General features: G+C 40.4%; 1 long non-coding RNA gene across 1 annotated transcript in view; it reads left to right on the top strand.

Moving 5' to 3' along the window:
- Positions 1 to 5,814: 5,814 nt before the first annotated feature.
- LOC309339403 overlaps positions 5,815 to 26,370 on the top strand; it is a 314,171-nt gene continuing 293,615 nt past the window's right edge. The window contains exons 1-2 of the long non-coding RNA XR_014155307.1: positions 5,815 to 6,086; positions 25,557 to 25,640. This is a non-coding gene — a long non-coding RNA (uncharacterized lncRNA). The remainder of the gene's footprint in view (positions 6,087 to 25,556; positions 25,641 to 26,370) is intronic.

Consider the following 26,370-nt stretch of genomic DNA (forward strand, 5'->3'; position numbering starts at 1 on the left):
TTCCCCGAAACTCCCGCGCGCCGCCAGAGCCGCGCAACAGCGCCTGCTCCGCAGGAGGCAACCGCTGACGCAGCGCGTTCCGATTGGCCGGAGAGCCTCCTCGCTGAAGGCCCGGCCCCTTTCGCTTTCTCACCCCGAGGCCCCGAGAGGATCTTCTTCCGCTTTCACATTAACGGCGCTCTGCTTAAGTGTTGCAGCTAGAAGTGGGGAGGGCTGCGTTTTATTTTCCTTCCCCCAGCCTGCAGGGTTTGCTTGCCTGGAGCAAACTCTTGCTCGTGGGGCTTTCCTCCTCCTCCTCCTCCTGCTATTACTTAGGGGTTTAAGGTTTTAACAGCCTTGCAGTCTCGCATTGTGTTCCTGCATGTTTATAAACGGCAAAAAGAGCAATTCGTCACTTACTCAAAACGCGTCCCAGAAGTCGCAGTAATTTCACTTTGGTTGACTCAGACAAGCATGCATACAGTAGAGCCATTTTAATTTAATTTAATAATTTGATTTAATTTACTTTTTAGCCCACCTTCCTCCCAAGCTAGGGTTCAAGGCAGCTTAAAACATTTAAAAACATCAGTTATAAACTATGGAATAATAAAACCTAGTTAGAAACAATAATTAAAATGTGTCTCAACATACTTAAAACTAGTAGCTGCTCCCAAGCTAATGTGTTTATAACCAGGTTATCAGAAGCAAGCAAGTCGTCTAGTTGGTGCTATGATATGTGAGATTTTAAAATGCTCAAGAGTAGTTCTTTAACAGGTTTGATTTTGTTTGATTGTTTTTGCTCCAGCAAATCAGTAGCAGAAAAATTGGGGACTCTTGCTTTTCACTTTCCCCCAGCTGCTTCAGGTGGCACAGCTTCTGTGGGCCACAATGCTAAGTGGGTTAAAGTCTTACAGCCCAGCTCTATCCATGCTTATATGGAAGTAGTACAGGATTGCGCTGGGGTGTTTTGGGTGTAAGGGGAGGGGTAGTATCTCTGGTGGAGGGCACTTCATGCTCCTGAGGTAGTTTGTTCACCTTTGGTCCTCATCCTGCACTCAGCTCTCACCTGTGGCTCCTAGAAGCTACAACCACACCCTGGGAAACCGCTTCAGCTGGCCAGCTGAACCAGGTGAGGGTAGCCAATGGGTCTCAAACCCTTGGTGAGTTAGGGACTTCCCCTGCATGTGAAGACAGGCTCTGGCAAATTGAGCAGATGAGACCAATAGTGGGTCCAACAATCAAGAAGGTGGTTTATGTACATGCTGTAGAGAGAAGTGGGAGGTAGCTGGGGCTTTTCAACCTGGGAGGGCAGCCCATCTAGGAGAATGAAAACTGATCGTAAAGCTTTGCTGCCCTGTGGGGTATCTTCAGAAGAAAAGCCTAAAGCGTAAATCCTACACATATCCAAATTGGAGTCCCTAAGCTGGATGGCACCTTGCATACCTCCTTCCAGGAATTCTTGCAACCAAACTGCTGTCAGACGTACAGTGGTACCTCAGGTTACATACGCTTCAGGTTACAGACTCTGCTAACCCAGAAATAGTGCTTCAGGTTAAGAACTTTGCTTCAGGATGAGAACAGAAACTGGGCTCCGGCAGCGTGGCAGCCGCAGGAGGCCCCATTAGCTAAAGTGGTGCTTCAGGTTAAGAACAGTTTCAGGTTAAGTATGGACCTCCGGAACGAATTAAGTACTTAACCTGAGGTACCACTGTATTGCTCTGCTTTCCTTTGGACTACATCAGCAAGGCTGAGAAGGGGGGGTCTTGTCGTCTGGACCACCCAGGATCTCCATACACACTGCCCAGGCTTGTGCCATGGGGAGGTACTTCAGTGCTGCTGGTGCAACAGTTTGACTTCACCCCTGGAGGTGCAATCCATTGTCTCTCAAGACAGACTGATGCTAACAACAACAACAACTGGATGTTAAATAGGTTTGCTTCAATGCTAAGTGTGCATAGGGATGCAGCTTTAGGCTAAAATCCTTTGCACGCTTATTTAGGATTAAGCACAGTAGGACGGACCTCTTGGGAGGGGAATACGTAGTTTTGCACTCTTAGTTGCATAATATGGACTTCCACTACTTGCCTCTCAAGTTACCACAGAACACTATACTTGGCTAAATCTACAGGCGCAAGAGTGAGCGCCAGCTGTGTGATAACATGGTTTGTAAAGACGAGAAGAAGGTACAAATAGAATTGTCCATTTTCTTATGATAATGAACACAGAGCCAGGAAGCTGGCCACCTTGTGTGTCCCTAATGGATGCATTTCAGACAGAAATAATGTGTGTTTTTCTTAGAATGAAGCTGCAGGGATGGGAGATAGCATTCTCATGTTGAATTATTTCACATTTTGTTTATTTAAGAGTATCCAATCAGAAAATAAATAGGCAGCCCTTAAATGATAGAATAAGTACCCTTACATAACATAATAACTGCCTCATTGGATGAACACAAGATCCATGGAGTCCAACAGCCAAAGGGCAGCCAGATACTTCAAAGAAGCCCAAGAGCAGAAATGAAGGCAGCTGTTCATCACCAGTCTCATGCAGGGACATGCACCAATTTCTATACATACTTGGTTTGAAGCAAGTCACAGTGGTTATAATAGGGTTCACTTCTAAACTACATGGCAATATTGTAAAAGGCAAATGCTAGGGGGGGAAATGGGAAGGTATTAAAAACAAAACTGCCAATATCATTACCGCTTAGATATTTTTGACTTGTTAAGCGGTATATACATGCTTTCAAATTTTTAAAAAACCCCAATAAACCAATGATATAACTCTGTGACCATACTTGGAATAGTCTCTATTGATTCTGGTTATTTCACCTCAAAAAGAATATTGTTGAGCTGGAAAAGGTGCAGAAAAGGGCAACCAAAATGGTAAAGGGACTGGAGCAACTCCCCCATGAGGAAAGTTTACAATATTTCAGTTTAGAAAGAAAGGTGAGTAGTGGGTGAGATGATAGTAGCATCTACACAATTGGAACCCAATCATTGTATGGTCAGTCCTTCTGTGTTATGTGGTTGCTGCCGCTTGATTTTAAATTGTGTTTTGGGTTTAATCTGGTGTTAGGAATTTAATTGTAGGTCACTGTTTTTAATTATGTGGATGATTCACTTTTCTAGACTCCCAATAGGGCAGAAAAGCGATATAAACATCAAATAAATAAGGCATGGTGGGCAAAGTTTTCCTCTTTCTCACATTATACTAGAACCTGGGATCATCTAAGCTGGCTGCTGAAAGATTCAAGACAAAAGGAAGTATTTCTTCACACACAGTTAATTGTGGAATTTGCTACCACAATGTATGGTGATGGTTGCTAATGTGGATAGCTTTAAAGGGGGATTAAACTAATTCATGGTGGATGAAGCGATCAATGGCTACTAGTCATTATGGCTGTGCACTGCATTCAATATTGGAGAAGGTATGCCTTCAAACACCAGTGAGGACAATTCTACTGTATTTATGTCCTGCTTGTGGTCTTAACGGGCATCTGGTTGACTGCAGTGAGAACAGAATGCTGGAGTAAATGAACCTTTGGTCTGATCCAGCAGAGCTGATCTTATGTTCTAAGTACTCTTAAGACTTAAAGCCAAGCAGCACACCTGTGCACACACACACCCCTTCAAAAGTAAGCCCCACTAGGTGTGTGGGAATAGTTCCCTGGAATATAAAAATACACTTGTGGTATAATGCCACAATCCTGTGCACTCCCACTACAGGGTATATGCTACTGAACAAAGTGGCACTTATCTCTGAGTGAACTAAGTTATGTTTATGCTGCCCAATCATGTATACACTTACCCTGGAACCAGTACCCAAGAACTAAGAATGCATGCACATAGGATAACTGGAATCTGTGGTCCAGCCATTGACACCATGTTAAGTCTCATACATAACTCACAGAACAGAATTAAGGAATAAATTGTTCAGAAGACATTCTAGAAAAAACATTTTCTACTTCTATCTGTTTTTCAGATGAAGAAAAGTGAGACCCAGTCTAATCCCCAAGGACAGTGAATGACTCTATGGCAGAGAATACACAAAATGTATAGAAGAGATAACTCCGTAAAGTGAGACAAGCCACAGATTACAGAGTCAAGATTAAAGAATTTTAGTGTGTAGGGTAAATGTTAGAAAACATTTACTCATTTTATAGATGTGCATGCTTCCCTAACCACGCACACACGGAACTACAAACTTCCATACAATTTCATATGCACACATTAAGGAGAGACTGACATACACACTAGACTAGAATCATAGAGTTAGAAGGTACCACAAGGATCATTTTCTAGCCCAACTCCCTGCAGTGCAGGAATCTTTTTGCCCAACGTGGGGCTTGAAACTGCAACCTTGAGATCAAGAGTCTCATGTTCTACTGAGCTATCCCACTACACCCTCTCTCATGCTTACACACAGTAAAAATACAGAGAGACATGTGCTGCCCTTTTTGCACATCTATATCCAAAGACCAAATGGTGAGTCCTGATTGCTACTCATCCTGTTCCCCATGCTAACTTGTGGACTACCCAGGCAAGCAAATATGGAGAATGAAAACACACACACACACACACACACACACACACACACACACACACACGGGCTGACAACAGGTTTGGCAAATGGGATGATATTGATCTTGCTGTGCTGCTGTTCTCCTGCCCTTCTCCCCCTCCCACCACAGAGTGTTTCCAGAGGCCCAGACTGCTCTTCTGATACCACCGACAGCAAAACGACCCCCAACGGCTGAAACAAGTCAGTCCAGAAGCAATCCACCATCATAATATTTTCCATGGCTAACCATCAAACTGCTTCCTCCATACAATATGCCTATGTAGTTTATAATGCATGTGCAAAATACACATTAAATTTTCCATTTAAAATATTAACTGGGAATGGAAATCAGGGAAATGTGTCTTTCCCACTCCTGTCTGACAACTGGTCAAGACTTCTTTTTAAAAAATGGCTAGCTCAGCCTTAAATTAGTTAGTTGGCAACCTCACCAGGTGAACATGCCAAGGATCAGACTGAATGTCCCACTGGAAAAGTTACAATCATTCAGACACTTTTTTTTAATGTAACCAAGTGTTTATTGCATTTTTATTCTGCATTTCTTGCCAGGAGCTGAAGGTGGCACACATTAGTTTTCTTACCTGGTAGGTAAGTTAGGCTGATAAAAAGACTAAGTGACCCAAGGTCACCCCTTACGTTATGTTGGGATTGACCTCTGGTTTCTAACACTACACCCCACTAACTGTGATTTACTGTAGTTCTGATATGATCCTGCATCTTAGTCTTCCTTTCTTCCTTGCTTATCAGTTAAAAGAGAGTGGAGAAAACTTATGTTTCTAATAAAGTTAACTTCCTACTGCTGCTGCAGTGACAGAAGGTAAACTTGTTATCTTTGAAATCCTCTTTAGTAAGTAACTAGCTCCTTTTGCTCAAACCGTTAAGAGCATCTCTCTCTTTTATCCTTTTTCAAGTAATTTGTCTTGGGGGTGGGGGGAATTAAGAACGACGCCGCAGTAAAATAAATCTGTACCCAGAGTAACCCTGATTTCCATATGCAGATTTTTCTGCACTGACAAGCCCCTTTCTCCAGTCTCTCTCTGTCTCTCATTGTGTCTGTCTGATTTTTACACCACCTTTATCCTCTCTCACTTTCTCTTTTCTGCATGACGAAGCTAAAATAGGTTCCGAGCAAAAACAAGATTCGAGGTAGTTGCTTCAGGAACAGTGGAAAGATGGGGGGAGGGGAGGAAATACCCCATTAAATGTCTTAATTGTGTTGCATTTGGTTCCTTCTATTCCCCTCTCCAGCTCTGTGATTAAAGTTCCCCAGGACGAAGAATCCGGGCAAGGTAGCCCATAGTAGAGCAGCAACAGTCTGCAGTGTGCAGCCAGATGTGCTGGACTTTTTAGGATCTTTGCCATTTTTCTTTTTTTAAACACAAGCAGAGAAAATAGGTCGACACAAAAGCTGCAATCCAGCAGATTGGTTTTTTCTTTATCGTAGCAGAGTTGCTGTGTCTGCCAAGGAGCAACACGCTGTATGCCGAGTTGGATTTAGGAGGAAAGGCGATGGGGGCTCTTCCAAGGTAAGAAACCTGTTCTTGTCTCCTCGTGTTGCTTTTTGAAAATGGGTTTCTTTTCAGACTCAAATGCCAAAGAGGAAGAAAGAGCAAACGTGCCTTAGCTATGCTTCATGAAACCCACCACTTAATGTACATTGTGTGTTTTGGTGTGTGTGTGTCTGTGTCCTGTTTGTAAACATTACTTTGCTGGTGATTCTTATGTTGCTTCTTTTCAAATGAAATGAATATGTCAGAGGAGCAGGTTTCAACAGTGACATCATGGTTAGTGCTGAAAAGATATACATGCCAAGTCTTGCATGTGCAGATGTAACTTGTTTGAATTGGCTAGATTTGTTATAGATTTTGGTAGGAATGATTTTTCTTCTTCTAGCTCAAATATTTAAAAGCTTGTTTGAAATCATAAGGTTTCTTTATATATGTATATTTATAAACATATTTTTTTTTAGTGCAAAGCTGCAAATGGTGGATAATTAAATACAGTATTTAGCTTGGCTGTTTTGAAGCCAGCGAATAAGGTAATAAATTTTATTGTACTAATCAGACTCAAGATGTTCTCTGTGTTAATTGGGTTAAAAATTGCAGTACTTATTAGAAATTCTAATTTCACAATGCAGCACTGACAATAAGCTCAGCCAGTGAATTATTCACATCTTTAATTTGCTCACTTAATGACAGTGTGCTGTAATCAGAGTGCAGAGAAGACTTCCTATGCATTATGTATGATGCTCAGGACTTAAATGCAGGACATTATGAGGCTCTCAGTGGTTCAGTAATTAGTTTTCCACAAGGCAGGTTTCTTAGATATTCACAGATAAAAGTTCCACAGTTGAAAAATATTAGGCTTGTACAAACAAACTAACAAAAACAAGGGGGTAAGAATCGTAAGGAAGGCTGAGAACTAGTTTTCTTCTGCAGACAATTTGTCTAAATGTTGTAAAGTCTGAAAGAAATGCATGCTCTAGTCTAGGAAAACAGCGAAACAGAAAGTTTCATCTGACTTTTTCCTTCTTGATGAAGTTTACAGATTAAGGGTGGGTGTTTTTCTTTCTTTTTTGCTATTTATGCAAGTTGTGTGTGTCATCTTTAAAAATGACAGTTATTCACGTTTCAACAAGTGTTGATTCAATCTTCCTGTACAATATTTGCCACAACGTTGGTGATAACAAAGGGTTAAACAGTACAAGGAAAATATGTCAAGTTATAGATATGGTGGATGGACCCTTGGGCTCGTGTAAGCACCTGGCTTCCTTGGCCAGCTGCCAAGGCCTGAATACTCTGGTTGGCTAAGGCCTGATTTTTTTATTTTTTATTTAAAGAAAATTAGCCTGGCACTTCAACCAGGACTGGGATGGAGGATCTAGCTGCTATTTACATTTTGCACATTGCCATAATGTAGTATCAGATTGTGGCATTGTGGGAAATTTCAGTGGTAGCTAGGCCCAACTGCCTGATGCTACTACTGCTACTCACCACTGGTGGCCGCTGCCAGGTTAGCCTTCCAGGGCCCACGCATGGAAGAGGGAGTTCACCATGGGATGCTTGGGCCACGAGTGTTATGAACCCCAAACTGACCTTGATGCACCTTGTGGAATATTTTACCTCCCTCCTCATTGAACAACAGATATCCATCTCCATCATGTGACCAGCTGCTGCTCTGTGCTCCTTTCAAGAAAAGAGTGTATGATGTTAATTAAACAAATAATTCTAACAGGCTGCTCCATAATTTTAATTATGTTTTGTATATATAAACATAACAGTCATAAAATGAAAGAGCAGTAAATCCCATATAACCAAAATAAGTGTTACTCATGACATTCACCATTGTGCCTGCACCAAAAAATTAGTGTCATACAGTCGTTTGATTAGAGAGTTAAGTAAGAGAGACAATTTCATGAGTATACAGCTCCTAGTCATCATGTATATGAATGATGGTTCAACCAGACTTTAGCCACTGACTTCACAAACTTTTAGAACTGCACTGCCTGAAACAACAATGTGTATAAATTAGCTTCTGTAAGAAGTATTAAGTAATTATCATAGTTAAGCTCCCCTGAATTTTGACAGAAGTTTACGGTGTAGGATATGTGTGTGGTTTGAGAAACACATGGAACTAGTCTCACAGTTCTTTCGTTCTTAACCACGGATGAGAAGAAAATCAACAGTTGCTTTTTTAGCGCTTGGACAGCGGACTAAGTGGAGATATGGCTCACAGTCTTCCCCACTGTGGCAATGTATTATATTTCTATTTAAATTACAACAATTATTTTAACTAGCGGAAATTGTCTGGCATTACTTGGGAATTCTAACAAAACCAAAATGATAATCATAATCAGTGCAGTTCTAAAATCAGTGGTTAAAATAAGTGCCGTTTTTAAAAGTTCGGTTCACCATCTTGATGGTGTCCAATTGTATCCAAACAGTCAAAAATCTCCTTGTTGATCTCTTGGATCATCATGTAAAATTTTGTTATGATATTTTAAGAGATGTCCAAATCCATAGAGAACAAACAACTTTCCAAAATTTGTAGTAGATATAATATAAATAAATTAGCATATGCAAATCCTAAGCAGAGGTGTTCTCTTTCATCCTGTCTTTTGTTGATACATTTCCTCTTGTATGTATGCACACATGAGGGCCAGTGGTTTTTATACTGATGCATAAATGCTATCCGAGCAAGGGGAAGGAGTCCCAGTAAGGCCTTTAGATCCTAGCTAGGTGGTTTTTGATGTATTGTATTCAACCACAGTTAATTAACTGTGCACCATTCCCTTTACATTTATCTAGCACATAGTTCAAGGGAAGAGGGGAAAGGAAGATTCTAAGAGAAACCCTTCTGCTGCCCTATGTTTAATTCCCTGCCAGGGAGCAGCATATAATCCTGTATACTAAACCTGTCACATTACCAACACCTGCATGGAGCCTGAAATCAATATCTTGGTTTCAGCAGGTAAAACACAGTGTCAGAGTGAGTTAAGGATGGAGAATGCGTCGCTAGCATGACTGAACAATAGTGAACACACACAAGAGCCTATCTTTGCACTTATTCTGTGACAGTGATGGTGTCAAATAAATCTTACTTCATTGCCACCACTGCAAGTACATGGTGCTGGCCACTGTGGCTCTTTTGGTGGTTAGCAGCCTCTTTTGGGGAGGCCCAGGAGATCAAAGATGTGGATTGTTCAAACACTTGCTGTGATTAGTTTGCTTTCCTTTTAGTAGAGAAAATTGCTCACATTGACAATGGCTTGGCTGCAGACACTGATAATTTATAATTTAGTAGATAGTAGAGACAAGAGCACTGTAAGGTAAAGGGACCCCTGACCATTAGGTCCAGTCGTGACCGACTCTGGGGTTGCGGCGCTCATCTCACTTTACTGGCCAAGGGAGCCGGCGTACAGCTTCCGGGTCATGTGGCCAGCATGACTAAGCCGCTTCTGGCGAACCAGAGCAGCGCATGGAAAGGCCGTTTACCTTCCCGCCGGAGCGGTACCTATTTATCTACTTGTGCTTGACGTGCTTTTGAACTGCTAGGTTGGCAGGAGCAGGGACCGAGCAACGGGAGCTCACCCCATCGTGGGGATTTGAACCACTGACCTTCTGATCAAGTCCTAGGCTCTGTGGTTTAACCCACAGCGCCACCCGCGTCCCAAGAGCACTGTACTGTCATGCTATTACAAATAACTTTATGCTTGTGCTACCTGAAAAAATGGACAAGGTGCTTGGAGTTTGAGGCCTACCAGCTCTTCTCTGGACCCAGGACCTTCATGAGTAATAAAGGTTGCTGAGGTGTCTTTGAGGAATGAGATTTTGGAGGTGATTAATTGCACCTTGAAGACGAGTTCAGTCTCTACTACTCTAGAAGCCTCAGTGGTGAGTTCATTACTTAAGAAACCAAGCTTGTTCTCTTTGATATGTTATCCAGGCTCCAACTTAGTTAAGGAGATGGAGAAGATGGTGGACACTGCAGGTGGTTTTGCGGGAGGAGGATCCATTCCTATCTGAGTTTTGGTGTAGTTTGGGCACAGAAATAGACTTGGTTGCCCTGCTGGAGAAAATATGCCAAAAACTTGAGAGGGAACATACCACCATGTTGGCTTTCCTGAACCTCTCAGTGGTGTTCAGTATTATCAACCATAGTACCCTTCTGAGCTGTCTTACTGGGCTGAATTTCGGAAATGCAGTGTTCAGCCTGCTGCAGATGATATGTCAGAAGTGTTAGGGGACTTATATTCCATTCCATGGACAGCTGTTGGGCCCCCTATATCAAAATAGTCCACTCTGTACCTCATGTTGTTCAACATCTGGATTAAAGCACTGGCAGAAGTCATACAGAGCTCTGGACTATGGTGTCACCAGTGTACAGATAATATCAAACTCTCCCTCTCTTCTTCAGTTACAAGTCCCTGGGAGGCTCTGCAACTCCTAAACAAGTGTCTGGAGGCAGCTTTGGAATAGTTGCAGCTGAAAAAACTGAAATTTAATCTAGACGAACTGGAGGTACTGTGGGTGGGGAAGTGATGGTATCTGTGCACTGTTCACATCCAGCCCCCTCAAATACAGAATTTTATTGTGGGGGCCAAAGCCCCCACGGCCCCTTGGAGTTGGCTTCTATGCTATCTTTCTTATGGACAACTCACCAGAAGAAACCCTGCCACCCAGGGCTGTGTTTGGAGTCCTGCCAGAAGCTAACTATAACCCTATTTATTCCCAACACCTGTGTAGAATTTTAATCAGATGTCAAGGTTCAACAGACATTAGGAATAGTAATTGGATTCAAAATAGCTTTTGAGGAATTATCTGGAAATTGGTAGACTGAAAGCAAGGAATCTGAACAAGGAACCAAATAAGGGTCAGGTTTTTGTTCTTGCTTTAACTTAACATTAAGGTTTTCATGAGCCTAAAACCAGATTTTGTGACAAACAGAGGCATTGAGTGAAACAATGTTTCTTTTAAAAGCTTATTGTTCTCTGAATAACAAGGATGCCAAGAAGTGGGTTGAACTACAGTGGTACCTCAGTTTCAGGTTAAGAACGGACCTCCAGAACGAATTAAGTACTTAACTGTATTGGGTTGAACTGGGCCACTTTATTATTTACAGAACACACTTGCAGTGGGAAACTTATTACTGCAGGAAAAATGGCTATGAAAATCTCAGGCAAACAAAGATAGTCTAAGTTTAAGCACACTGTTTCATGCAATGTGTGTGAAATCTGGAATCTAGTTTATGGAATAGGCTCCTGCAAGGTCCAAGGATTGTCAGTATACTCACCTGAGTTATGGTCAAAATACTAGGCTAATGAAATGAATATTTGCTATAATCAGGCCTTGTTAACATTTATGGTGAAGTCTGGTGTTCTAAAATTGTTTTGAGTAAACACAAGTTCCAGACACAGAGATTGTAAACCACAGTCAGAGCATCCATGTTTAAAACAATGTAATCCAGTAAGTTACATCTATAGCAAACTCCAAACAAATAAACTCTAAATCAACTACAAATGTAATAAGCTCCAGTGCATTTTGAAGTACTCTGGATTTTATTCACTTATGTGACAGACATTTGTATGACTTGCAAACAGTCTTATTGTAAGTTATTGAAGATCTGTAAAGAGATCCTGTGACACTTAATATAGGTTCCCCCAATGCAATATTTTTGCTCTTCCACACATGCCTAACTTTGATGTCAATAAAGTTTAAGTGTGCTTAATTTCCTATAACATTTCTGAGGGTGAATGCTTTTTTAAGATGTTGAAATCACGTATTTTGAAACAATTATTTCTAATTATACATGGTTATACGTATAGACATTTCTATTGAATCTGGGTGTTAGTTGTTGTGTTTTTTTTAAAAAAAGAAAATATGAGGATTTACTAAACAAAGCTGTTTCTACAGCACTGTTGCTATGAATGCACTAGTTACATTTCAGTATCTGTTACAGCTTTGCATTCTTGGCCTTTTAGGAAAAAATAATAATGTGTTAGTGTCATCTTTTGTTCTCTTGAGATTTTATTGCTTCTCGTGATTGTATCTTTTCATCTTTTTCTTTTCTGAAATAAAGATAGTTTTGTCCCTCAGGATTCCTTTTAGAAAACCTTGGAAAATTGCTAGTATTTCTTTCTGTTATTAATTTGAAGGAAACATTTCATTTCTTCTTGATGGAACATCTGAGTAGCACACATCCAGAAGTGCAATCCTCTGATAAAGTTATTGGTGCATCCAGGTCTTGCAGAAAACCTTGGCAATAGCCTGTGCAGATTGATCGTAGGCTTGGTCTTCTAGCCCTACATGTGATTCTAAGACGATACGGATAAAACACATACAAACTCTGTTCCCAAAGAGTTTGTAATTAGAGCACAGGTAAAGTTGGGAGTTATAGTTAAAGCCACGGTTTTCCAAGTAGTGATGTATGGAAGTGAGAGCTGGACCATAAAGAAGGCTGATCGCTGAAGAACTGATGCTTTTGAATTATGGTGCTGGAGGAGACTCTTGAGAGTCCCATGGACTGCAAGAAGATCAAACGTATCCATTCTTAAGGAAATCAGCCCTGAGTGCTCACTGGAAGGACAGATCGTGAAGCTGAGGCTCCAATACTTTGGCCACCTCATGAGAAGAGAAGACTCCTTGGAAAAGACCCTGATGCTGGGAAAGATTGAGGGCACAAGGAGAAGGGGACGACAGAGGCCGAGATGGATGGACAGTGTTCTCGAAGCTACCAGCATGAGTTTGACCAAACTGCAGGAGGCAGTGGAAGACAGGAGTGCCTGGTATGCTCTGGTCCATGGGGTCAGGAAGAGTCGGACATGACTAAACGACTAAACAACAACAAACAAAAGTTGGGAGAAAAAGAAAAATGTATGCAAATGCTATTATATGTACTTAAAACTTTGTTGTAGCTGGTAATAAAGATTAGAAAGGATAAGCTAAAAGCCATGAACAGTTGATTGAGTCCCTACCATAGAAGCATGTGTTTGCTTTTTGTTTATCCATACTTGGATTTTTCAACCCTTAATATCCCATTCTGAGAGATAGGGTGGAAATAGTTCATGATCAGTATGTGTGCCTTTAGGGGCGGCATGTTAAGTTTCTATGATGTTTTCTCTCTCTCTCATTAGAAGAATCTTTTGCATTCCTAAAAGAGAATGCTGGAGAGTAGAAACTTGTTTCCACTCATGATTGCAAGGGCTCTCGTTGAAACAGACAAGACTTAACTGTGTGAAATGGTTAAGAAAATATAGACCTTTACAGTGCATCCTTATAAAAAAGGTAAATGAAGTATGCGATGATAAAGAAAAGCAGCATCCCTAGAAACAAAATAATAGTAATAAAGCATATTTGAGAAAACTGAATGCATTGATTCAGAGCTTTAAAATAAAGATCAATGCTGATCAGAGTGGACGAATAGAAGAAAATCTGGATTGAGTTTGATGACTCACGTGATCTGTGGTAGATTTCTTGGTTCTGTAGCTCTCCTTAATCTTTCCTTTTTATTGACTGCTGGCAATTTGTATCTGGAGCAGTGGCATGTTTTTTATTGATTTTTCAATCTACATCCTTAAGCCCTGTTTAACAATAGAGCGTTTTTTTGTGTGACATTGGGCATCATACAAAGGTGAAAGACCATTTGAGATACACACCCCACATGAATACCCAAATGATTCTGGCACTAAGTGGAGCAAAACTAATAGAGTTGTCACTTGATTAAATAAATATTAGCCAATAGTGTGAATTTTAATATTTCAATTAACTCTTAATGAATTTGCATATGAATAAATAGTTCTAAAAACACCATACTTTGTTGCTTTTATGTGATGCATAGCTTGCAATATTTCAGAAGACATTCTATTCTGTGGAAAAGAGGGTTTATTTTTCTAAGAAGGTTTCTATAATTCATGGATTTCTAAACAGAGATGTTTTTAAAATAATTAACACTTTAAAAATGTACATTATTAATTTGGGCACCTTTTTTAATTCATCAGACTATTCAATTCATTACACATTGCAGTCCTGAAGATTTATGCTCTAGTAACAACATTGACCAAACTTCTTTGGGCACTTAGTGTAGCAACTTACCTCTAAGCTTTTATCACACTTCTAATGCTTTTGGATTAGCAAACAGGTTTATTGGAGAGTACATGGAGGAAGGCAATTTCAATGATTCCTCCTCTATTGCAGTTCTCCACACATCCCACAACTGCTTTGGAGGGTCTTCCAACTTTCTGAGAAGACTTGAAGGACATGGAGGGTTGTAGAAGGTAGGGAGAATTGCCAAAAAATCGCCTCTCGCCCTGGAGGGACACCAATTGGAGGGACACCAATTGGATGCCACCTATTGTATCTTTATTGAAATAGTGTCCTTTAACACTTTGACCCAAAGTTCCCATATTGCTGTTATTTTGAGTGCTTTCTTTTTGTTCCCCTGTCTTTAGTCAAAGGTGGCTACCTTTACAAATGGAGCACTGGTTAAATCACCACAGTTTGAACTCATTATATCAGTTCTCACATTTTCATTCTTTGATCAATGACATAGTGGCTGTAATAAAATAATCAGGCTAATATATTTAAAGAGCCAACAAAAAATCTGGATAGTGCTTCTGAATACAAAATGACTGAAGGCGCTTTTAGATAAGATCATGTCTAGACTGAAGTTATAAGAGTGCTTTCAGTTATGGATGCCAGCCAGTGGTCTTTTAATAGGTCTGTGAGGTTACAGGAAAAGAAAAGAAAAATTCTACTTGTGGCTAATGAATGTGACATTGTCTCTGAGGTTCTCTTGGGATGTTTGCTTAGCATTTGCCCAAAGATGTAAAAGGAAATGGGTATGATATACTTAAAACAAGACAAAATGAGCAACAGCTGGTTCTAATGGTGGCAGGGGTTGGGGGTGGGAGAGTACTGTGGCACTTTAAAGAATAATAAATGTATTATAGCATAAACGTTTCATGGACTACATTCCACATCATCAGATACATGAAACGTTATCCTGAACTAAGGTGTATATAAAATCATGGTGCTGGCGGTGGAGGGCCATTACTGTGAATAGGGATATCAGAAATAAATAAAATTCAGGTAAGTGAAGTGAAGGGCATGAGACAGGAGTTGATGATGCAGGTGAGCTATGCATAAGCAAGCTGCCAGCTAGCTCTGCAGAGGCTCTTTTTATTAGCACAATATGCAAAACCAGATACATTTTGGATTGTGCCCTTTACACATCTTCCAATCACGTGATTGTGGGGTGGTACAAAGTTATTTTGGCACCTGTTTCCACCGCGTCACTTTCCCCCTGAACAATGTTTAAACGAAGGAGACAAAGGTCACAGACAGGGCACGGCAGACCACTGAGAAAGCCAAAGGTTAGATAGAGGACATGGCGTTCAGACAGCTGTGGCTTGTCTGTGGGCGGAAGTGTGCTTCACACCCGGCGGTCATTCCTTCAGGTAAGTATAGATGGTAATGATGTAATTAGCAGTGGCCTTTCAAGAAACAAAACGCTTGATAGCATGGGTACCCTGTCACAAGTGATAGTGCTGAACCCCATGATGAAATGTAATGCAGTGTTTTTTTTACTTGGAAGTGTCTTTGTCTGAGTATGGGCACTTTAAGGTCTGTTACAGTGCACCCTTTTTGAATGTCAGATTTGTGTTCATTTATTCTTTTCTGTGGAGACTGGCTTATTTGCCAGTAGAACATGGAAGAACATAGTTGGTATATGTCATACTGAAAGATAAGCTGGCATATTAACGGCTCATAGTTTGGATGACAGTATTTGGTCTTGAAAAAGTGTTTTTGGACTTGACATGGAAAACAGTGGGCATCTTGTGGGTCTGCCACAGGGCCTGCCCCCTGTTTCTATATCTTTGCTATGTAGCCTGCTGTTGGCTGGCGAGTACAGTGGTACCTCAGGTTACAAACGCTTCGGGTTACAAACTCCACAAAGTAGGTGTCCCATGTTGCGAACTTTGCTCCGGGATAAGAATGCAATTCCTCTTCCGGGGCCACGGGAGGCCTATGTAGGGAATGCGTGCCTCGGGTTCAGAACCATTCGGGTTAAGAACTGACTTCCGGAACGAATTAATTTCATAACCCAAGGTACCACTGTAGATGTTTTAGGTAGAGGGCAGGTCCTGTTAGTAAGTAGAGGCCTAGCATCTAAGACCTGTGAGAAGAAAGTGTCATTGTCTACTACAGGACAAACCTAGAAGAAAAGAAAGAGACCACCACTTTTAACTTACAGCTCCCAGTTAAAAACAACAGCCAAACTTTTGAATGGATGCTCAGTGATCTACCACTAATCCTGGGCAAGGACAGAGGATGTAGTTTTGATATACTCCTCAATACTACTGACCAGGTTTTCCAGTGAACTGAAGTAGTGTTGTACATTCAGCTACCATTGTGTGATTCTGCTGGCAGATCCCTGTAGCGTCATAATTTAACTAGAATGGTTTAGCTTTCCCCGGGGTGGGGGGGTGGGGTGATGAGCTAATGCCACCACATATGACTTTTTCAATCTTTTTGTATATGGAATCTGCACAATTCATCCATTTAGTTCTGTATAAACATTCTACTTAACTGTGTTTTGTTATCCTTAATTATAATTAAACATTACATCTGAAAGCTTAAACCATGGTTTAGGTTTGTAAGTAAACCACGCTATGGATTTGAAAACCACTGTTAATAGTATAATGCTGGATACAGGATTTTGGAAGCCATTGGGCATAGTAGAACCATTAGTTTTGCTCATAATATGGACAGACTCTCTCAGGCTGTATCTGACCTTTTCTTAAAAAAAAATAATGTGTTCAAAGCAAAAAGGGTAGCACTGTTACAGTGGTGGACCCTCTTCTAGTCTTGGGGCCCTGGAAAATCCGTCTGGAGCTATCTGTGGCTTTGTGTCATCATCCACACTGAGGGTTTCCACCTCCCTACTTGTAATATGCCAAGTGGATTTCATCAGTATCTTTATGTCTACATGTCCTCCAGTAGCAGACTTAGCTCAGTAAGTTAAAATACTGTTTCCCTAGTTGTTTGGGATCATAGTATCAAGGCAACTAAGGCTGGAGTCTTATCCTCACTTACCTGGGAATACTTCTGAGTAGACATAGGACTGCACTGGAAATGTTGTAAGCATTAATCATGTTTGCAGAGGGCCTTGGTGTTAGTCTTGAAGCTTTTTTTTTTTAGCAGAAGAAGCTTTTGTTGCATTTCCTTTCTTTTATGTGGTGGCCAAAATATGAAATCCATTTTCAAGGAGGAAGTGTACTATTAATTCTTAATGTAATGGTGCTGTCATTTTTCATCCTTTAATTACAGGAAGTTTTAAACTTGACACTATAAACTATTTGTAGCATGAATTAATAATGCTAAAAATGATAAAGTCATTTAAACAACTTTAAGAGAATACTTTCCCCTCTCTGGTTTTTAATAGTGTGTATGACCTGCAAGTAAAATCCAAAGTCATTTCATGGGTTGACTGCTTAATGGAGAATTGTCACAATTAAAATAAAATGAGGAAGCTGGTGTAGAAGCATGAATTCTTGTTCCTTCTATCAATTTCACAGAGAATAAAATTCATTTTGAGAGTGGAGTGGGAAGTTAGGTTCAAAAATGCCTACACACAGTGAGATAGAGGGAGAGAGTTGTTTTCTTCCTGGGTATATTTTTTTAATTGGCAGGTGTAACCCTGCAGAGAAATCAGATTGTTTATGTAGTAAAGATTATGTATGTAAAGTGTTAGCCGTGAACCAAACTGACTTGTGGTCTTACTGACTCATCCTTATAGACAAATAAGAAGGCAGAATGGTCAGGGGCGCCGACTTATAAAAAATATTGGGGGGGCGGGGGCCCATACCGACTTATAAAAAATATTGGGGGGGCCCAAGACCTCCAAACCGCTGCTGCTGGGGGAACGAAAGGGGCGAGCCCTGGGCTGCCCCGACCTTAAGTGAACCTGTGAGGGCCCGCCCTTTGCGGCAGCCGATTGGCTGCCGCCGTGGGCGGTAAATATTAATGAGCTAGGGGGAATCCCCGCTTCTCGCGGGGCTGACGCCAGCCCCACGAGATTGTTGATGGGTCGAGAGCCCGCAACCCCACCCCCTCTCTAGATCGGGAGTGGCTTTTAACTCATTACTGAATGTATTTTAAAAGGTAACTATCGTCAAACAAGGAAAATAAAAAATACCAACATAATTTTGTGATTTTACAAAGCATAATATAACTAATAATTTTCTTAAATTATTGGGGGGGCAGAGCCCCCCAAACGAATTTTTGAGGGGGCTCGGGCCCCCTCAGGCCCCATGGAGTCAGCGCCTATGAGAATGGTAGAGATTGGGTGGACAAGCCTGACTGGTGAAAATGAAAGGCCAGTTTCAGTGCTGTTCAGATAAGAGTACAATTTCTGTTCTCATCCTGAAGCAAAGTTCTTAACCTGAGGTACTATTTCTGGGTCTGTAACCTGAAGCGTCTGTAACCTGAAGCGTCTGTAACCTGAAGCGTCTGTAACCTGAGGTACCACAGTAGCTGAATGCAGTTGGAGTGAAATGGTGAGGGATTTAGGGGGAGACTGGGAGAAGCCTGACGGAAGCCAGTAGAAGCAGCATCTGAAGGGAAGCTGATATAACTGCGGCAAAGAGCTCAGGGAGGTCTGCTAAGAAGGCAACTAAGCTTCTTGACAGCATGCCAGAAAGAACTATTGCCAAATTATGGCAGGTTGTTGCTGGACCAGGCTTCAGGGCACACTGCAATCCTGAGAGAAGCCTGAAGGACCCCACAAGGAAATGAAGATATTGACTTGGTAACTTGCTTGTTACCCAGCACAACATTCATACAGTGCTTGATTGTAATAAATCTTCAAAGTGGTTCATTAAGAGAATAAAACAATAAAATTATCAATAAAACAGTTTTTAAAAGTATTTAAAACATTCAAAAATATTTAAAATCAACAGTGGAAGAGACCCCCCCCCAAAGTGATGGACTGTCTTTTGTTGGAGGCTTTTAAGCAGAAGTTGGATGAGCGTCTGTCATGGATGATCTAGTTGAGATTCTTGCATTACAGGGGGGTTGGACTAGATGACCCTTGGGGGTCCTTCCAACTCTACAGTTCTCTGATTCTATGACCCCCACCTGGATTTTTCATTTTAAACCTCACTGATAATACTTGGCAACTGTGCTAAAGAAATTTATAAAACAAGATTTTTCCTGGGATTGTTGCCTGACTTCAATAAGGGTTTTTGGGTGATGTCATTTTATCTTAAAAGAATGTACAGTACTGCCATTGACAAGAGAGAATATTATGTGACCTGGACATCAGTTTTCATTATTATTTTGACTAATGCATTTCATGAACAACCTGCTAATAGGATCTGCTAATAGGATCTGGAAAAAAGTTTTGTGGCACCTTATCTATTAACAAGTATGTTAGCACAGGTTTCATCTTGTGAATGTTAGCGCTCCATGGCAGGCTTGGTTTGGTTTGGTTTTTATGAATATGCCTCATAAAGACCTATGTTTTAAAATCTGGAATAAATTTTACTTTTATTTAACAGTTCCTGGATTATTTTATTTAACATCTTACAGAAAGCTGGGAACATGAGAAGGTTTAATAATATAGAATGAGGCAGGTTGGAAATCTCAGTGAACTGTGTTTAAGATCAGGTAGATTGATGCTTCTGACTTTCAAGAAATTGTAAACAACACCTATTCATATGTAGACAGGTGTAGAAAATGTAGAGAACAGAGGTCAACAGCATTTTCATTTATCTCTTCTATTTTGACACTTTTGTTAGGGAATTAGGAAATCAATAGACACTAATTTCATTGGCAAGGATTACAGAGTACACAGGAAGGAACAGTCATGATGTCCCTACTTTTGTTCAAGGGCACTTTGAATAGAATCAAATGATTTCAGCTGTCTAACTGAGCTGGTATTTCAGCCATTAATTTATACAAACACTTAGGGCCAACTGCATATATACTTCTCTGCCAATGCCAAATATAGTTTTGATTTTTTTCTTACGTACTGTCTATGTAAGAATATGTGTTAGAATTAAAACACTGTCTGTTTAAAAAAGAATGCAGTATACTAAAATATTGTTATCCCAGACTGCAATAGAGCAGTTCTTTAGAAGTTGTTATAGTAGAACGTGTAAAATAGCGCTACTCAAGTTTTCATCAGATCTAAACTCAAGGAATTTCAAGGGTAATTTAGAGTCTTCCAGTTGTCCTCACTCCATAATCCCAGTGCTAAGACTTTAAACATTGTCAATTATTCTTAAGAGATAAGAACTCAGCTTGGGCTAAATCTGATACATATTTTTGAAGCTTTTTTCAATAGAAAAAATAATAATCCCTCAACAACTGTCAATGTCAACACTAGCTTAACCTTTATGTTGTACAGGGTTTTTTCCCCTGTTAACCTTACATAAGTATGTTTGTAATATTATACCCATGCTTCTCAGAAGATTTAGTAAATTCTTCCTTTGAAATACAGTGGTAATTTGGGTTACAGATGCTTCAGGTTACAGACTCCGCTAACCCAGAAATAGTACAGTGGTACCTCGGGTTACAGGCGCTTCAGGTTACAGACTCCGCTAACCCAGAAATAGTACCTCGGGTTAAGAACTTTGCTTCAAAATGAGAACAGAAATTGCGCAGCGGCGGCAGCTGGAGGCCCCACTAGCTAAAGTGGTGCTTCAGGTTAAGAACAGTTTCAGGTTAAGAACGGACCTCCAGAATGAATTAAGTTCTTAACCCGAGGCACCACTGTTCAGCTATTGGACGACATGGTGTTTTGTTCCTTTTTTCCTTCAAGGGTTCCTCAATGCAGCCACTTGAACACTAAAAAATATGATGGTGGATGAGGCAAATATTGGAGACTGTTACTAGTATTTTTGGTTATCTAAGGATAGCAGGTCGTTAGTTACTTCAATACCAGTATGGGTAACCTGAAGCTCTTCTGATATTGCTGCACCACTAACTCCCAACAGCACCCATCAGCATTGTCCATGTTATAATCACAATTGCATTTCATTTGTCGATGTTCGCAAAGTTACACTAAGGAGCCAAAGAGTACTAGTAACTTAGCCCATAATCTTTCAGCTGCTATTAGTCAAACCTGTCAGGCCACCACCACTTATAATTTGGCCCAAAACTCTTGAAAAGCCACATGAAGGCATGACATCATTGTAAGAATTAACCAGATGTTTCCTGAAGATGTCCAAAATTTTAAAACATGTTTCTTAGAAGATTTAGATTTCCCCTAAAGCAAATAGAACATCTTTGCATACTAGGAAAATAGACATGTTTTGGATACCCTTGGTAAACAGTTGATAAGCCATATACAGTATCTGTCCATCTTAAGTAATGCTTTCTGTAATACTTGGCCATTGCTGATTATGAAGATTTGGACAGAGGATAACCCAAAAGCTGATATAACAGCACCTGATAGGTACTTTTAATGTTAGTTTCAGCACTCACTTGGGGGTTCGAGCAAACATACTGACATTTAACACTTGTAGCCACTTAGAAGGTGAAATAACCCAGATATTGGAGTTTATCAGCCTGTTAGTAGCCTGCACACCTTTAGCATTGTTAATTCTATCTTACTTTTAGGGCCTTTTGCCAAAGAGTCAAGTTGGCTGCAATCCTAACCCTAGGTAACTACGAGTAAGCCCCACTGAACTCAATGGAACTTATTTCTGAGAAGACATAGGGTTTTCCCCAACATAGTCATCCTGTTTGTGCAAGGACTTTTGCTTGTGCAGTTGAATTTTCCTTCCCACTCCTCTCTCCGCTGAGCCTCCCCTGCACCAGGGAGGATTACAGTACGTACTTCCAAAACAGATGGAAGGGGGATGGGAGGAGGGAAGAATGTGTGTGTGTGTTGGGGGGGGGGGAATTAGGTTGCATAAGCAGAAATCCTTACATGAATGGGACAACTTTATTGGATACAATTGGATTAGTCTGTGTTTGTACGAAAACCATAAAACAGAGCTTAGAAGTTCACCTGGATGGCTTTAGACACTGCCTTTCAGCCTACCTCACAATTTTCTTTTAAAGTTAGGATGGAGGTGGGCTTATCACATGCATTGTCCTTAATTCTTTGATGGAATGGTAGTGTGATGATGATAATTATTAATAAAAAGATTACTGAAGCAGTTAAACAGTTAACTGCTTCCCCATGCACCCTATGACTAAAGATGCTAAAGACAATGGATTTTAATGTAAAACTGGAGTTCTTGATTGAACTGTTTTCTTTCTTCTGTTCTTGTTTCCATGCATTCATTCACTTTGATTATCTCATTGAATGATTTTACTAATGAATGAGTTGGGATGTATCCAAGGAAGAAGACATTTAGTAATGGTAAACTACTACTATTTTAATTTAATTGTAGATTTCTAAAGATTCTACTAATGAGTATGTGAAACCTCTGCAAATATCTGACAAAAATTGTTGAAATCAACTATGCATTATTATGAACTTGGCTATCTATTAAAATTCAAAAAACTCAGCATGGAAGGGCAGTGCAAGTTAATCAAGTGCACAGCTTACACCAAAAAATACTTTTCAAACCTTGAAAAATAATGTATGGAGAGCAAAGGATTGTGTTGTTAGTCAACTAAACAAGAGGTGATCTGACAGTTGCAAAACTTTCTATTTCCCAGCAACAGTTTTGGGTTTTGGTTTTGGAGGCAGTGATAATTCTGGCATGGTTCAGAATGAATTAGGAGTATTCTAAATAATGATTTGTAAAAGCCTAGTATGATTTTGATTAGTAGTCTGTTTTATTCCAAGGACACAAGTCAAGGTCAATGTTGCCCCAATAAAAGGGATATACTACAGCTTGCAGCTATAAATCACAGCTTTGCCTGAGAACTTGAGAGAATCATTGACAATGGCACGCTGACATTTAGGTTGTCTTTTCTTCATTTGCACTAATATACGCATGCAGGAGAAACTATAATCTATGAGTGAAATTTGCCTAAATAGAGTTTGAATTATAACAGTGACAGAGCTTATCTTAAAACTTCTTGTTTAGAGTTAGAATTGTATTGATTAAAGCATATCTTAATCGTAAAACTAAGTCTAACATAACTCTTGGAGGAAAATGCATCTGTCACTTAAATCTCCACAGTGGAATCACACAGTGAAACAATGTTTTAAAACAGTAAATTCTGCATATAAATATTTGCTACACTTCGCTGGAGCAAATTTGTGTGACACCCTCCCCTATGCCTGGCAGGCATGCCCCATGGGTTTCAGTCATTGGTTGGTTTCTGACACCAGTGCTGGGGAATGGACTTAGTTTGCCATAGAATTACACCAATTTGGACATCTTTTAAAAAGAGATTTGACAAACACACAGAGGATAAAGATATCGGTGGATGTTAAATATGATGACTACATTATGCCGCTACTATTAAGATACAATCTGCCTCTGAATATCATTTGCTGAGGATCATGAGTAGGCATATGGTTGGCCACTGTGAAAACAGATGGGCCTTTGGCAGGGGCAGACTTTGGTCTTTCAAATTTCAGTGGCGCCCTGTGTGCGGCTAAAATTTGTACCCTTTCCTGCTTCTCATCTTCCATTCTGCTCAATTCACTGCATCATAATTTTGGCGCCACCTACAGTAAGCTTGGGACGCGGGTGGCGCTGTGGGTTAAACCACAGAGTCTAGGACTTGCCGATCAGAAGGTCAGCAGTTCGAATCCCCGCAACGGGGTGAGCTCCTGTTGCTCAGTCCCTGCTCCTGCCAACCCAGCAGTTCAAAAGCACGTCAAAGTGCAAGTAGATAAATAGGTACTGCTCTGGCGGGAAGGTAAACGGCGTTTCCATGCATTGCTCTGGTTCACCAGAAGCGACTTAGTCATGCTGGCCACATGACTGTACGCCGGCTCCCTCGGCCAATAAAGTGAGATGAGCGCCGCAACCCCAGAGTCGGCCACGACTGGACCTAATGGTCAGGGGTCGCTTTACCTACATTAAGCTTGGTGCCCACTGTGACGGAACTGGTTGTACTACACTAAATCTGTCTCTGTCTTTGGTCTCATTCGGCAGGGATTGTTTTGCATTCTTGTTTCTTCTTTGCAGCCCTTTCTTTCTCTGGCCATGAAAAAGTATAGCACATCATATTATGTGACGCTGAAGCTTTCTCCTCCTCAGTTGAAGGCCTAGTGATCCTGCTATTATGTAACATGCAAATATCAATAGCAGATTAAGACAGATTATCATTAAGTATGTGGCAGAGTTGCTATTAAAACTTGTTTATACTAATATATCAGTTGGTGATTATGGTTTGCAATTCGCACATCCCTGGTTACACCTACCAAAACAAAGAGGCTGCCATCTTCCATTTGGCTGCTGGGCTGCACTCTTATCAAGGAGAAAGATTATGCTGATATGTGGAAATATTTCAATAGCCACAGGTGTTTTTTTGTGTGCCTTTGATTCCCTTAATCATGGACACAAAGCTGAACCAGAACCCAGCACTCAGCTGGAGGCTATCTGGAGCTTTCATTAGGTTTTTTACCCTTCATAATAAGAAATTCTATATTGCTGAGCGTAAGAAACAAATGACCTTGAATTATCCTGAAATGTTGTTAATGCTTGTTCATATAACAAACAAGAATTACAGGAAACATTATGGTTGTTGCTATTCCTATGTTCTCATCAGGTATCTTTGTGGATGAAGGTCAAAATGGGGAAAGACAACAATGAAGGAACTAGTGAATGTAAAATCAAGTTATTTTCCAAATACTTTTATTCATGCCTGAAAAATATTTTATATAACTTGCCCCTTTCCATCAGCATGATCTGACACAAAGATGAAGTACGTTAACAAGGTAACACAGGTGATAATCTGGCATCTGAAATCATTCACACCAACAGAAAGCTTAAAAGCACATAAGTATTTGTTTGAGCTATTGTTGTCATCACAGCAAGTGTAAAGTCAGACGTAGTTTTTCACATTTAATAGTATAAGGTCTCCCTGCTGAAAACATGTACCAGATGCTGGCTTTCCTCAAGGTTAAATGTGATTATAGCATATACACACACAAATTGCAGGCAGAGATTAAATCACAAAATAATGAGATCCTCTCGGAAGGTAGCATACGACTGTGATTATCCTACCTTTGCCTCTAAGATATGCTTCTGTTTTAAATTCTTTCTGCAGAATATTCAGTGCGAAAGGGAGTTTTATTGGGCTGCACTTGAAAGTTGATTGACTTTTTAAATAAACTGTAGGACAGTCCGACAGTTTCCCCCAATTATTATTTATCTGCAAGTAATTTTAATCTTGATATACATATTCACGTACTTAATTGACTTGGGACAGTGGTTCAGTTAAAATTAGGGCACTACAATAGGTTAAGTGCTACCTGCTGTATGGCTGAATTTTCTTATAAGAAGACATCTGATAACAGTTTGAAAGGGTATTCCTATTAAACAGGAGGAATAAGCATCTAATGCCGACTTTCAGATAAGTGACATCAGAACTCATTGGAAGGCTCAATCTAAACCGTGTCGGGGGAAGTGGAGAGAGAGAAGGCTGAGCTCAGTGAAGGTAAGAAATGATTGGGGTGGAGGGTAAGGATCATCACACTGCTGATCAGTGGATTTGCTAGAATGAATTCTGATAAGAGCACATATCAACACTTTGCAGCAGTTAAGAGCTGCTTGGCAAATGAAGTTACTTCTTGCCTCATGTTATCCTTGCACAAAAAATTGGCCATAGTCACAGTTCTGGGATATGATGTCTGCATTTGTACATACTTCTGGTCCATGGTTTAGCATTACCGGGGTGAACCACAGACAGCCCTAGGCCTACATACTTCTCTCTCCTCCTCTGGTACACTGGTGAGAAGGAGTTTGGAAGAATTTGCTTCCAGTTTAGACCAGCTGCAGACCGGCATGACATCAGAACTCAGACAAACTGCAATTAGTCTCACCTTTGTATTAAGTTATTTAACAAATGTATATCTCACCTTTTAGAAAGCATTGCACAATCACATCAAGTTAAACAAGCCTCCAACAATAATGTATTTTAAAACACAGAAGATCAGCACAAAATATGCATAGATAAAATAATAAAAACTGCCAACAGATAACACAAGTGGCCAAACTAAGTTTATGAAGACATAGCTATGCCCAACTGTAAAAACAGGAGGGGGAAATAAGTTTTCTACAGTATGGTCCCACTAAGAGTGGTTAGTAGCACAAAGCAGCCAAGGTCAAATCATGGTTTAAGAAACTGACTTGTTTTCTTAAAACCCAGCCATCTATGTCTATTTGGT

Source organism: Podarcis erhardii (genome assembly GCF_964252035.2).
Source record: "Podarcis erhardii genome assembly, chromosome: 3".
NCBI lineage: Eukaryota > Metazoa > Chordata > Lepidosauria > Squamata > Lacertidae > Podarcis > Podarcis erhardii.